The sequence below is a fragment of the Furipterus horrens genome, unplaced genomic scaffold, assembly GCF_987537825.1.
Source record: "Furipterus horrens unplaced genomic scaffold, mFurHor1.1.pri manual_scaffold_3, whole genome shotgun sequence".
Lineage (NCBI taxonomy): Eukaryota > Metazoa > Chordata > Mammalia > Chiroptera > Furipteridae > Furipterus > Furipterus horrens.
In genome coordinates this window covers 13792501-13806598 of record NW_028327173.1, presented here as the reverse complement: position 1 = coordinate 13806598, position 14098 = coordinate 13792501, and the positions used below count along the sequence as shown (strand labels likewise).

At 44.2% G+C, this 14098-nt stretch overlaps 1 protein-coding gene across 1 annotated transcript in view; it reads right to left on the bottom strand.

Annotated features, from left to right (window-relative positions):
* ZBTB40 (zinc finger and BTB domain containing 40) overlaps positions 1–9739 on the bottom strand; it is a 65119-nt gene extending 55380 nt beyond the window's left edge. Inside the window, exon 1 of the mRNA XM_090268748.1 lies at positions 9588–9739. The gene's annotated coding sequence lies outside the window, so the exon portion shown is untranslated. The remainder of the gene's footprint in view (positions 1–9587) is intronic.
* Between the last annotated feature and the right edge of the window lie 4359 nt (positions 9740–14098).

Below are 14098 nucleotides of genomic sequence, written 5' to 3'. Positions count from 1 at the left end.
CTGTAAAAGCAGAACAGTTAATTGGACTTGGGAGGTTGGATAACACTGTCTAAACTCATGAGAACTATAGTATACATCAGAAAGTCAATTCATTAGTTCATTTACTAGTGAAATATGCCTACTCTTTGCAGTTACCTGTTTAAAAAAAAAAAAAGCAGCAAGGTCAAGTATCATCAGGGAGCTTTTTAAGAATCACAGAAGAGCCCTGGCAGGTGTGGCTCAGTGGATTGGGTGCCAGCCTGTGAACCAAAAGGTCATCAGTTTGATTCCTGATCAGGGCACATGCCTGGGTTGTGGGCCAGGTCCCCAGTTGGTGGTGTGCGAGAGGCAACCGATTGATAAGTTGTCTCTCTCTCTTTCTCCCTCCCTTCCCCGCTCTCTAAAAAGATAAATAAAATACTTTTAAAAAAGAAGAATCACAGAAGAGACTGTATGCTACATTTACTGGAAGCATGGTGCATCTGTCTTTGCCGTGGAAGTAAATGCCTGGCCCCCAGATGGGCAGGTAGAGCCCAAGGGTCAATGTACACTGCACGGACAGCGCTGACTGCCACTCTGTCTTTGACTTCCATCAACAAGCTCCCAGACTCTTCTGTGGCTCCAGTCTCTCTTTTGGTACAGCTGGACTTAGCTTTGTCCTTGAGGTACCTATTAGCAGTCACCGTGTGCTAATTTCTCAGTCTCTCTCTGAGAATGTAAAGAGTAGCCTCCTGTTGCTCCCACCACAGGCGTTTCTGCTGGGGCTCCAAGCATCTACCTACAGCAGATCAGGTGGGGGTCAGCTAGGAAAGTGAGAGAATGAAGAGGGCTAGGCCTCTCATAACACCGACCTCTGGGCTGTAATCAGAGATTTCATTCAAAGCCTTCGACTCACTGAAAATTAGCAGGCGATACAAAGGACTTCTACTGGTCTGATTCCCACGTTTTGTAGATGAGGAACTGAACTGTTGAGAAGTGAAGTGTTCTTAAGACCTTCCTGTTAACTAATGACAGGAATGAGACTCTTCCTGTCACTTCTGTCTGAGCTACATGGTCTAACATTGAGGAAGACATTTGGAAGGGGAAAAAAAGACACAGTTTGGAAGGGTTAAGGCAGCAACCTAACAATATGTAGCTAAGATTTACTAAGATTTATTATATCCCAGGCACCGTGCCAAGAACTTTGCATGGGTGGTCTTATATAATTTTTGCAAAACCTGGGAGGCAGTTACTATTATTAATCCACTTTCAACAGAGAAAGTGGAGGCCTAGAGAGATTAAATGACTCGCCCCGAATCACAAAGCCAGTGAGCGGTGGCGTCAGTAAATGAGCCCACGCTGCCCGAGGCTGGAGCTGGAACCTTTACCACTGTCCACTGCCCAAGCCTGAGAACTTAAAAAGCAGTTAAGCTCTTGATCCCAGAGTCTTTCTCCTACTTTTTTAAGTAACGTTTTTGTTCAGAGGCACCGCACAGTTACAAAGTAAGTGAAGTGATTTTTAAGAAGAGCAGTGACATTGTTTAGAAGTGACTTATTCTGTGCTACATGAAGCAGCATACACACATTCCTCAAGCCCCCGACTGGTCCAAGGCCACACGGCTGGGAATGGCGCCGCTGGGGGATGTGAAGCCCACGCAGCCCCAGCATGACTCCCAGGCCCAATTTCCCAGACTCATCAATGGACAGTGTGTCCAGCAGATCTTCACCAAGCTCAGCCAAGCGCCCTTAACTGGGCTTTGACACTGCACAAAGAAGAAATTAGTATAATCCCTGTTCTTAAGGAGCTTATGCCACAGCTGGGAAGAAGAGACCACCTTCAGCTTAAAATCCTTCTGTTCTTGTGCCTTTGTAGCTAAGCAGCAGAAGCACTGAAGAGAGCGCGAGCCCCCAGCTCCCTGCATTACTGTCCCATCGCACTCCTCAGATCACCAACCTTCAGGACACCTGGGTGTACATTTCACAGATGAACGCCATTCTCCTCTCCTCCTAGTGCTGTAAGCTTCTTTTGTCTTTGAAGACACGGGAATTATTTTTATCTCTATCTTTCTCTCATCCATCACCAGGGAGTATGACAAGAGGGTTAACTTAAGAAACTTAAAAAAAAAAAAAAAGTCTTTAAATTTGGGAAGAGCCTACGGGATTCTATAGTATTTGCTCAAAAATGTTCAAAGGACGACATGGAAAATTTCATCCTCAACAATTTGCTGCCCGGGAAAAATAGTCCAGAACTCTAGAGGCCAATTAGTCTGTTGTCTTGGACTTTGACCTTAGAAAGTCTTCCTCTGGTCTGACTCTTGACTGGAACTGAGGGCAGCTGACAGCAGAGTGCCACATATGTGAGCAGCTAGCGTTTGGGTGGTCAGATTTAATGTCTGCTAGGACTTCAGAGCAACATTCAAAAGTTAGAGCACCACAGCAATCTGTGGGCTAAATGTATCAGAGCAGCAAATTTCACTCCGATTTAAATTTGTAAGTTCCTACTATGTTCCTAACATCACGTTAGAAGCTGGGAACTCAAAACAGTGGCTGAGCTCATGTCACCTGAAAATAAACCAGCCAAGCTGAGGCCCGCTTCTCTCGTTCTCCATCAACTGAGACAGTTAAAGTGGGGCACCGGCACCAACCAGACCCCCAGCGCAGACCAACGTGGGCACTGTGACAGGGCTGGCGGTTCTAGGTTATGCGGCCTGGGTCATTCACAGGAGTCAGACTGTGCTCATACTTGTTGTTCCAGGCTGTCACGGAAACAAGTCTCACCCTGGCCGGTATGGCTCGGTTGGAGCATGGTCTGTACTGAAAGGTCACGGGTTTGATTCCTGGTCAGGGCACGTACCCAGGTCACAGGTTCGATCCCGTTAGTGTGCATATAATAAAGCACCCAATCAATGTTTCTCTCTCATGTCGCTGTTTCTCTTTCTCTGCTCCCCACCCCCCGAAAAGCAATGAAAAAATGTCCTCGGGTGAGGATTAAAAAATAAATATAAAAGTGAAACCATGTATGTACTAGGAAGAAAATTAATGAATTCCTCATAAATTGAGAGTGAGGCAAACTTTCTTACTCTGACTCAAAATCTGACGCAATACATACACTGATAAATATAACTATATAAAGATGTAAAACTTTTGTGCAGCAATAAAACATGCAAAGTCAGGGAGATGACAAATTGAAAAAAATATTTTTGCAACTTATACCACAGACATTGGGCAGATATCCTGTTTCTCAAAAAAGGAGAAAACCAATTTAAACTATACTGATATATTACTTCTTACCTAACGGACTGGCAAAAGCCCAAAACTCTTGACAGTAAGACTCCAGAGAAAAAAAGAGGGGTCAGGCATGAAATAAAACTTTCTGTGAATGTACCTTGTTATACTGTTTGCTTTTGGAACCATGGATTTGGTTAACATAGTTAAAAAACAAAATCAGACTTTTAAAAGCAATTCTTTTAAGTTTAAAACAATTGAACCTGTTTATCAAGTTGGTGGCATAACCACATGGAGAAAACAATTACAAGTGACTTTAGGACGGTATTTGACCACACATCCCGAGTAGCACATCGTCTCAGGACAAAGGAACCACACAGAACTAAAGCAAACTCAGTAATCTAATGTCAGGGAGATCACAGCATCGCTGCCGGCCTGGTTAATAACATGGCCGGGGAGACCCAGCAGCCTCGAAGCCCCAGAGCGCGGCCCACTCGCCCCAGAAGGACGGAGTTCTGTGACCCACTGGAAGTTTACTACAGCTCAAGGAGAAGGATGAGGGGGCGTGGAGAGTGCGCCCAGATGAGGCTTGAGCAGGGCGCAGCCAGAGAGCCTGAGGGCAGCACACGCAAGCCAGGGAAGCGCACTCCCCTGAGGGCCGGCAGCCATCCTGGAATGTTAAGTGTGGGACTGACATGTTCAGATCTGTGCTTTATAAAGGTCACTGACAACAGCGTACAAAACATACGGAAGAGGGACAAAGCTGGAGGCCAGCTGACCAACTGGAAGGCTGTTGCAGTAACCCAGGACAAGAGCTTCTAGTCGCTTTAAGGAAGGGGACACCCAACAGGCTTATAGCCTATAGAAATGTGTGCTCTTTGTGGGTGGGGAGTGGAAGGAGGGTGGAGGGTTCAGAAAAGGGCAAGAACATGGGGAGACTCCCAGGTTTCTGCCTTTGGCAACTCTGTGGTGCCATTCACTGAGACTAGGAACTCAAGAGAAGTACCGGATGGAAGAAAAATGGCAAATTCACTGCTGTCAGAGCCCCTGACATCATCTTACAGAATTAGTGGGGACGAGGAGCTGGAGGAGTAAGGCTGCAGACCTAGAAAGCTGAGGATCAGAAGAAACTAGCAGGTTAGATGACCTCTTGCAATGTCTTCTTAAAGTCAGAAACAGACTTACACAATGTTCACTTTTGGTTTTATATTAAAATTTCAAGTAACGATATTTGGAGCCTCAACAGCTATTATTTATACTTGTAATCCTTTATTTCTAATCTTCCTCATCCTTCGTGGGCCCTTCATAAAATATTCCCTACTATTTGTCCCAGAACTAGATCCAGGGCCTTTACCAGAGGTCAGACAGATGTAAAATCTCTGGTGTTTAAATGTGAGCAACTAATTGTTAAATATTGTACGGGCCAAACAAACTCTGGTCTACAGAGGTTTTCTATTGAGGTGCCGTTTCTACAAAATATCATAAGTTAATGATTTCAAAGGTTATTCCTTCCTTTTATTTTCCTTTGAGTACTAATAAAACCAAAAATTACATCTATGAAAAATTACATCTGACTTTCCCAGAGGTCCTAGTATTGGAGAAGTTCTGAGATAAGTTTGGTTTTCAAAAGAAGCTCTTGACTTTCACAGGTACAGAGGGACCCCAGACAGAAGCAGGGAAGCATCCTCTCCTCCTTTACTCCTCTGTCTTTGCCTCCTTGAATCTATCCCACTCCTCTGCTTCCCTCTTAAACCTCAGCTCCTAACTCGGAGGAATTGACTCCATCTCTAAGAAGCTAATGCCTAGGGCCAAAGAATTAGGCTTCTACTGCTCTTCCTTTCACTTGTCAGAAGAAACAAATAACAGTATCTGCTAACAAAGTGGTCGAGACACTATGCCCCCATTTCACCAGTCTCATGGAAAATAGGGACAAACTACGATCTCTAAGGGATTTCTGAAGCACCTCATTGGGTAATTATCTCTATTACAAAGGACAATCCAATTACGCTTAACCACTTCAACAGGAAACAAGGCCAGGAAAGAACGTCAAAACGCTGAGATCAAGACCACGCAACAGTAGAAAGTAACTTTTCAGGGGGAGTCTCATTATTACTTTGATTTGGTGATGTGACATTTCATTGTTGGCTCCGCACCCTTTGAGGGGTCAAGGACTGAGATCTGATTAATGTGATGAGCTCTCTCCCCAGAAGAACGACGCTCACACAAATTTGCAGGCAAATTCGACAGGTTCATGGATCCCTTGCAGCTGGACCGTTCACCCCAGATCAACCATCTCTGCCTTGTGTGGGTCGGCTATGACACATTTCCTTCATCTACGGAAAGGGAATACTTGGTGTCATGATTTTGAGGATCTGACAACATGACTTGGAGGCTAACGACGTTAGGGAAAGGTAATGAGCCAGCTTTCTTTCCTGACCCTTCTCTTCCTTGAGGCCTGCGGGAGTCTCAAAACTGTATGCTCTCTGCGAAAGAAATACTGCCCCCTCGGCAGGACTTGAAAAAGAGTGACAACCTGAATTTAAATGTCCTTAATATTTAATTTTTCCTCTCTGTGGTTATAGCTTGCTTTCTTCACATTATCAAGATAATTTTAGAAGGCAAGCTATTGGAGATCCAGAAAACCACATATTCCAATTCAGCGTCCTTGTAAAAATCAAAGAGCTCACTCTCTTGAAGAGTTGAAAGAGGCTGAGGGGTCACTGCCTGCCCCCAGGGTGCCTGGTACCAGCAGAACTCCAGAAGGGTAATGTAAATACTCAGTATGAGGCAACAGGGCATACCAATTTGTTTTTCAATCTATTTTATTTCAGTTCAAAGCATCTTTGCCGACAGTCCAGAAAAAAAGCCACACTTTGGTTACACAGTGTCTTCCTCAATCTCCAAAAGCAGTTGAGTATTGCCAAAGTATGGCTCTCTTTTTCCTGTACTGCTTGTCTGCAATGATGCTTTTTGAACTGAAATAAAATAGATTGAAAAACAAATCAGTATGCCCTGGCTCTTCCCACAGTTTTATATTATCCTTCAAAGCTAGTGTTACCACCTACTCTTTACTGGAGCCCAACAAACCCAAATCACAGAGTAAAACTGCATTACTTTAAAGGCAGAGGTCCCACCCAAAACCTAAAATAGCAATTTGATTCAGGGCTTGTTGTTTAACATTGTATTAACATGCCACTCTCTGTCCAGTCCTGTGCTCCATTTGCTGGGCTGGATTATATCTTCTGATGACATTCGCCATCTGGTTACTGGACACAGTTTAAAGCAAAACTTGACATTGCTGATCTTACATAGTTTGCTCGACTTATTTCTGCCTCTGTAATTTTTCATGTTCATGAGCCCAAACATCGTATTATTTTTACCTATTTAAAAAGTCTATGACTTCCTTTAAAGTATCCAATGCCCTGCTTTGAACAGGCAGGGCATTAAAAATAATGCAACATTATTTTGAAAACTTTTAGAGAAAACCCCAAATCATTTGCAAACGAACTTTAAAATGACCACGAACTGGAATCTGAAGCCTATCATTTTCTTAGAATGCCTGAAAAAAATGCAAATACACATACTGGAGAAACACAAATAGTTTTGAGCTTAAAACACTAAAATGATGAAAAAGGCTCTGAACAGACAGTTGCATAATTTCATTGGAAAAAAAATTACATCCCAATTGGAAAAGTTCAACTCTTAAAGATATTAAGAAAAAAATAAGATCTGTTCCCCTTCCCCCAAAAGATAGAAACACACAGAGATACCTTCAATTTTGTCTCTAACACACTTCTGGATTTTTGTCATTATGTAGCATTTTAAATAAATTTCCATTGAGGGCCAAATTTGGTTACTTTCCGCTGACTGAAATTCAGCAACATATGTTAACAAGAAAACTCAAAACATATTATTACGTTTTCTCTAATTTAATCCACACAATATAACTCTTTAAAAAGGCACCGTTATCCACACCTGACAGATTAGACAACTTAATCGGTAACTGGCCCGTGAGCATGCGGCTCTCTCCGCAGCAAGGCCGGGTTCAGGGCCAGGGACTCAGCACAGGACTGAACCACAGCACAGTCACTCTTTCCTTCCAGTCCTCCAGCACTCCAATTTCTTGCCAGCTCACAGCCTCTGAACCTGCTGAAAAGTTCGGCCTCCTCACTTCTCTCCCTTTTCCCTTCTTGCAGAACCGGCTCCTTGTCACCCAACAAGTTTCAGCTTAAATCATCTCTCTCAAGAGAGGTCTTCCAAGGCCATCTTGATAAAGAGTTTCTCAGGTCAGCACTGTTTCGTTTCCTTGATAGCAGCTGCCACAATTTGGAATAACTTGGTTATTTTTTTACTGTCTCAGACACTATGTTTTAGGTCCATCGTGCTCACTCTGGTAATCACAGGGTCTAGCACAAGGTGCCTGGTACATAGCAGGCACTCAAATATTTGCTCAAGGAACAGCCTGGATTTCTTTATTTAATATTTTCCAGACAACTGGCTGTGGGTCCTGGCTAGCAGCTGATACAAAAACAGGTACGGTGTGGTGCCTGCCTTTGAGGACCCAAGCTGGTAGAAAAGATACAGATGGAATAATACAGGGTGGTGAGTGTGATCGGTTTAGGTTCAGATCACAGCTCCCTTATGCATTAGCTATGCAACCTTGGACATCTCTCCTCCCTGAGCCTCAATATCTTCATCTTTCAAATGGGAGTATTAATGCTACCTAGGTCTTAGTGGTGGTGTAAAGCTTAAATGATAATCCATGTAAATCTAGCACGTAGCGTCAATCAAGCTCAAAGAGCTCTTGGCACACAGGAATCACTCAATAAATATTACCTACTAATTTTATTATTACAATGCTATGACATCTGTGTTTAAAATTATCTTTCTTTACTTGTGTACCATCTGTCTAAACCCCTACAGCATTAAAATCTGTGGAAGAACAAAGATCATATTGATCTTTTTCACCACTGTACTTCGAGATTTGAATCATCCCTAGTTTATAGTAGGTGCTCAACAAAGATTGGATGATTCACTAATACATGCACGCAGCGTAGGGCTCTAAAGTCATTTGTTATAACTAACGATGAATAGCTAGCTTTGGGAACTGCTGCCATATACGAGAGGCATCTAAATTAGAAAGCTGAGTGTGGCAGAAGTATGACGACTTAGCCAGGTAGAGAGATATTTCTCTTTGAGGTTATAATTAAATCTCCACAAACCACAAAGATTTGGATACAATTCCAAGGAAGAACCAATAGCCCCAGGCTGAGAGACTAGAAAGAAGAAACTCTGAGCAGTGTGCCAAGGGTCACCAGGAAGGGGCCTTCCAGGGATGAGCTCAGTTTGCCTGACCTATGATCTAGGACACCCTTTACCAGCTTAACGACTGGGAATCTAAGATTCTTCCTCTTAAATAGAAACAAGGGCACTTGCTTATAAAGTTTATTAGCACAGAAATGCTGGGTATGAATATAAATTAATAACTACCTGATTTCTTGTAGAAGCTGCGTAGATGATATTATTGTTACCTAAAGTAGGGAAAACAACTCCCCCTTTGAATACATCATTAAAACCACAAGAGATCAAGGAAGTCAAGAGTGTTTTGTCCAAAAGCTCTGGGTGCATGGGACAGTTGTAACTGGGTTTTCCATTAAGCGAGAAGTGACCAGAGGAATCGCTGGACAACAATGACCCAGTCTACTTGCGTCTAGGGTAGGGGTCGGCACTCTACCTGTGAAGGGCCGGGCAGATATTTTCAGCTTCGTGGGCCCAGCGATCACTGCCACGCAACATCGTCCACAACTACCCTCCTCTGCTCTGGTAGCAGGAAAGCAGCCACAGACTATACATAAAACAATGGACAGGACTGGGTTCCAATTAAAGTTCCACTTAAGGACTCCGGAATTTGATTGCATATAACTATCACAATTAAAAAATGTAAAAACCATTCTTAATTCCCGGCACACGAAATCGGGAGGGGGCGAGGGGGCGGATTTGGCCCAAGGCCAGACTGCCTGTGCGGGGGTGTAGAGACTTGGCGGGAGAGGGGAATGGGACTGAAAGTATCTGCAGCCAGCGGCCACCGATCAGATTGCGCTAAATAGCAGGCGGTGCGGGTCTAGGGCAGGCCCGGCCGAAGAGAAGGCCCCGCAAGCGGCAGCGCCCCGGCAACAGGATCCCGCAGCCTTTCTCCGCCGGGGACGAACGCAGAGCCCGTGCAGGGGTGTAGGCCGCCCCTGGGAGTCCACGTCCCAGGGCAAGGGGTGGCTGCAAGCGGGCAGAGCCCTGCGGAGTTTGCCACGCAGAAGGGTCTCTGTGATCCCCTCATTTGGGGCGCCTCCGGGGCCTCAGCTATAAGGGGGGGTCTCCACGCTGAGTCCCAGCCCCGTTTCTATGGTTACCTGTTCAGCACCGATTCAAACTGCCGTTCTTTATTGACAGCGCCATAGAGGACACGAACACTCCTGCCCGAAGGGAACAATAAAGATTTCTCCATTCAACAGCGCCAGACACGCCACGAGGCGGCCATCTTGAGGCCAGCTCGGAAGGGACATTAGTGGCGATGGGGAGGCCCAGCCTGCTCTGCGCGCCAAAGTCACGTGCTAGGGGTGGGTATCTCGGGGGCGGGGCCTGCATCACGTGAGAGCTCTCCACCAATGCCAGGACACTGGGGCTAGCTGGTTACCAGCTCTGACCTCTGACCCTGGGCCATCCTCTCCTCTCTGTTCTCCCCATGGTCCCTTAGGAAAGTTCTAAATCGAGTTATAGGGTGTCTCTCTCTCAGGTAGCTCTGGAGTTAGGGTTTTATTTCAAAGAATCGCAGAAAAGTAGACACAAAAAATTTCTCTCACTTTTCCCAAAACATTGCGTTCACGTGCAAAGCGGAGACGTGATCTGAGGCTCGTACCCAGGCATATTCTCATTGGTGGAGAGGCTTGACAGCGTTAGGACATGATAGGCTAACACACTTGTATCAGCCAATCGCGGTGTCTTGAAAGCATTTTGATCCCGCCTTTCCCTCCTCCCAATTTTAGTATTTGGGGATTCGGAGGGCAAGGTTCACAGCGTGTTCGTTTACTCGATTTTCTTCTCACACACTGTCGCACATGAGGTGTTCCACGCTGAAGCTCCTCTTGCCATCCTCACGCAAACAGATAAATCAGATCCAGGCAGTGTCAAACTAATTAAATTACATAGGCGCTGGACCGCTGAACTTCACCCTGTCACTCTGTCACTGACACGCATACAATTTTTCTGTCACTGCCAGTCATGTCGCCCAATTCCAGGTGTCTCAGTACAATGCCAACTTCCCTCTGTGGTTACAGCTATTACCGCCACAGTGTCATTATTCAGTCGTTCTGAGAGCTGTCACTATCAGACCGACTCCCCCTCCATCCCGTTGTTAATCACAAATTCAGTCTACTGGCGGAACAGTAACGTTGTTGTCAATGATCCATCATTTTTTCTGCCACTGTCCAATATGCTAACACTTTCGATGACCACAAACTTCAAACAGTTCTGTACAACATAGCACTTGGACTGTGTGCCCAGCTGTCACCCTTTCAGTTGTCTTCACTGTCATTGTCACTCGCCTACTTTCACTGCCACATAGTCACACCAATATTTAGCAGGCGCTTATTGGGGACACAGCTGTCTTTGTTCCTGTCCAATGAGTCACTTTCACTGTTATGTTCACACATCCCTGTCACATTCAGGGATAGATTTACTATAACTGACCTTCAGTCACTTTTGTAGCCACTAGAGCCACAACACAGCTGTTGTCTTTCCTAATCACTTGTTCCCACTATCGTTCCTTTCTCCTCTAGTGAGAGCCCTCAATACAGGGTTGCCAGATTTAGCAAACGATCAAACAAACACCTACAGTGTTTCTTGGCACAGAGTAGATGCTCAAGAAATATTTGTCAAATTAATAGATTAAAAACCAGTATTACTCCAATGTACCATATGTGAATGTGGATGGCTTGAGGCTTATCAGTCTCAAACAATAGGAATAACTTTGCAGGCACAATCTGTCCTCTCTCTTTTATGTAACAAAATCCTACATGCTATCAGGACTAGAAGGAGAAAGCAGGAGAGATGTGACCATGGTTACAAAGAATAGGGTTTTAAAAAGTGTTTATTTCTCATTTTATTTCATGGTTTAAAACAAAAACTTGTTTAGAAAGCATAGGAAAGACTCCCTCCTTCTGAAGGGTTGTTTTATGCATAGCAAAGAATGTGATCCCCCAGTACACACACACCCCATTCACACATTCCCCCATATTTGTTTACTTGAGGTTTTGCATTATTAGAAACTCCCATGGGAATGCCTTGCTTACAGTTCATGAAAAACAGCATAAGGCCTTGGAGAGCAATGGCCTTGGCTTCTGGCTGGCCAGCATACGGAAGAATAAGAAAACAGTGGCTGGACCCTTTGAGAACCTCATCGCTTGGGAGATCTTCAAGGCTTTTAGAGAAATAACTATTGCTTTCCAATTACCGGAAGGACCCAATCCTTGACCTTGAGGGGGAAGGTACTTGTGGACTTCTCACCCTTTTTTTCTGCCTTGACAGAACAAGAATATTGTTTAGTTCCCAGGACAATGGCTGAGGTGGCTCCAGCTAAACTACCGTTTCTGGAGTGACTATTACAGGCCAAGAACACTGGGGTGAAGAGAACATGGTCCCTCCCTTAGGAGAGACTAACACAGCCACTACCTTGTCTGCTGAAAATAACAGCAGCCATCCTTGATCTTGCTTCTACTCTCTGCAGGCTACCACGCCCAGCTCTGTACCTAGATTACCTTATCTAATTCTCAGAACCACCCAGTGAAGTAGGTAACATTATTACCCCCTTTTATGCAAGAGAAAACAGACTAAAAGAAACTAAACAAATTGCTGTAGGTAATACAGCTACTAAGTAGTGGGGTTTAAACCTAGGAAATCTGACTCCAGAGCCTTAGTTTGTTCCCCCAGAATAATGACTTACGGTTTTTACAAAGTATGTTCACTGTACACAATTCACAGATTACAAAGAAAAACACACAAAAAAAGAGAGTTAAAAAAAGAATCACCCCTTAGCAGTAACATATCATTATAGACGAGCATTTTTCCATCTCTGGGCAAATATATGGAGGTAGGTATATGGACAAATACTAACGATAATAATGACAGTTTCCTACTAGTAAGCACTGTGTGCTGGAGACTTCTGAGTGCTTTCCATGAATTAACACGTTTACTCAGATGGAGATGGACAGACACAATTTTACTAAAATGAGCTCCTTTAACATATTCAGGGTTCACATCAGCAGCCAACCACCTGGTGATGTTTTTCCCCAAATCTGGTTCTTTTCTCAGTCTTTGCTGTCCTCTCTGCCTTCCAAGCAAATCATAAGCCCAGAGTCCTTGGGCTGCAAAAGCAGAGTCTTTAAATAGCATCCTCTGCACAGCTGCTGCCTGGTCAAATGTCTCTGCTGTTCCCCAAGGCTGTGGTGTTATTTGTAGAAGTAAATTTTGCTAGAGGCTTGACATATGCTTTTTATTTCATAGAGTAGGTATCTGGGCCGTGGCATTCTTTTTCCTGGCTTTCTAAGTGTTAGAATTTCACTGCTCTTTTCTCCAATCCAATTGAAGCTTGGTCTTCAGATCTTGCCCAGTGGAGACCAGAGTCTCAGATAAGGATGCTGCTGGAATTTGCTGAATGAGTCAGAAAAGTCAGCTGCCTGCTCATCCATCTGGGATGACAAAAGCCAGAGGAGGAAGATTGCCTCACTCCAATGGGCGGACTGCCAGGGGGAGTCTGAAGCACTTCTGTGGGTCCGCCTCTATTAGTATCATATATTGTGAATGAATCCTTTGCCTCAGTTTCCCCTGAGACAAAAGGCACTCTTGCATTTAGAGTGATGGAATCAACATCTCCATGGAGATGGGGAATCCACCATGCCTGTCCCCCCTCTCCAGCTCCCCAGGTCAGTGTCAGTCAGGTGGGAGTCATCCTTAACATTTCTGTTGCTCAACCAGTCACCAAGACGTGTTGATTTTACCTCTAAGTATACTCTTTCCATTTCCACTGGCAAAGTCCACAGGACCTTTACCTTTCACTGACAGTAACATTCTCCTTGTGCAGCCTCTTTTGCTCTCCTTTACTTTGTCCTGCAGACAGCACACCAGCGTCGTCTTTCATTTCTATTAGAATCAACTTTATGAAGGTATGATAAAGTTACACACAAGAAAATGTACTCATTTAAAGTGGAGCTTTGGCCATATATACACCTGTATAACAAATAGTGTATCGAAATATAGAACATTTTTATATTTTAGAGCACTTTTAGTTTCACGGCAAAATTGAGAGAAAGGTACAAAGATTTCCTATAGCCTCCTGCCCCTACACACGCATAGCCTCCCCTACCATCAACACTGCCCACCAGAACGGTAAATTTGTTGCCCTTGCTATACCTCCGTTCACAGATCAGTATCATCCAAAGTCCATAGTTTACATTAGGGCTCACTCTTGGTGTTGGACATTTTATGGGTTTGGGCAAACGTATAATGGCATGTATCCACTATGATAGTATCACACAGAGTATTTCACTACTTTAAAATCCTCTGTGTTCTGCCTATTCATCCCTCCCTCGCCCCAGCCTTCGGCAACAACTGATCTTCTGACTGTCTCCATAGTTCTGCCTTTTTCAGATGTCATACAGTTGCAGTCACACATTATGCAGCCTTTTCAGATTGTCCTCGTTCACTTAGTAATATGCATGTAAGTTTCCTCCGTGTCTTTTCATAGCTTTACAACTCATTTCTTTTTAGCACTGAATAATATTCCACAGTTTATCTATTCACCTCCTGAAGCATATTTTGGTTGCTTTTAAATTTTGGCCATAAACATCTAGAGCTGCTATAAACATCT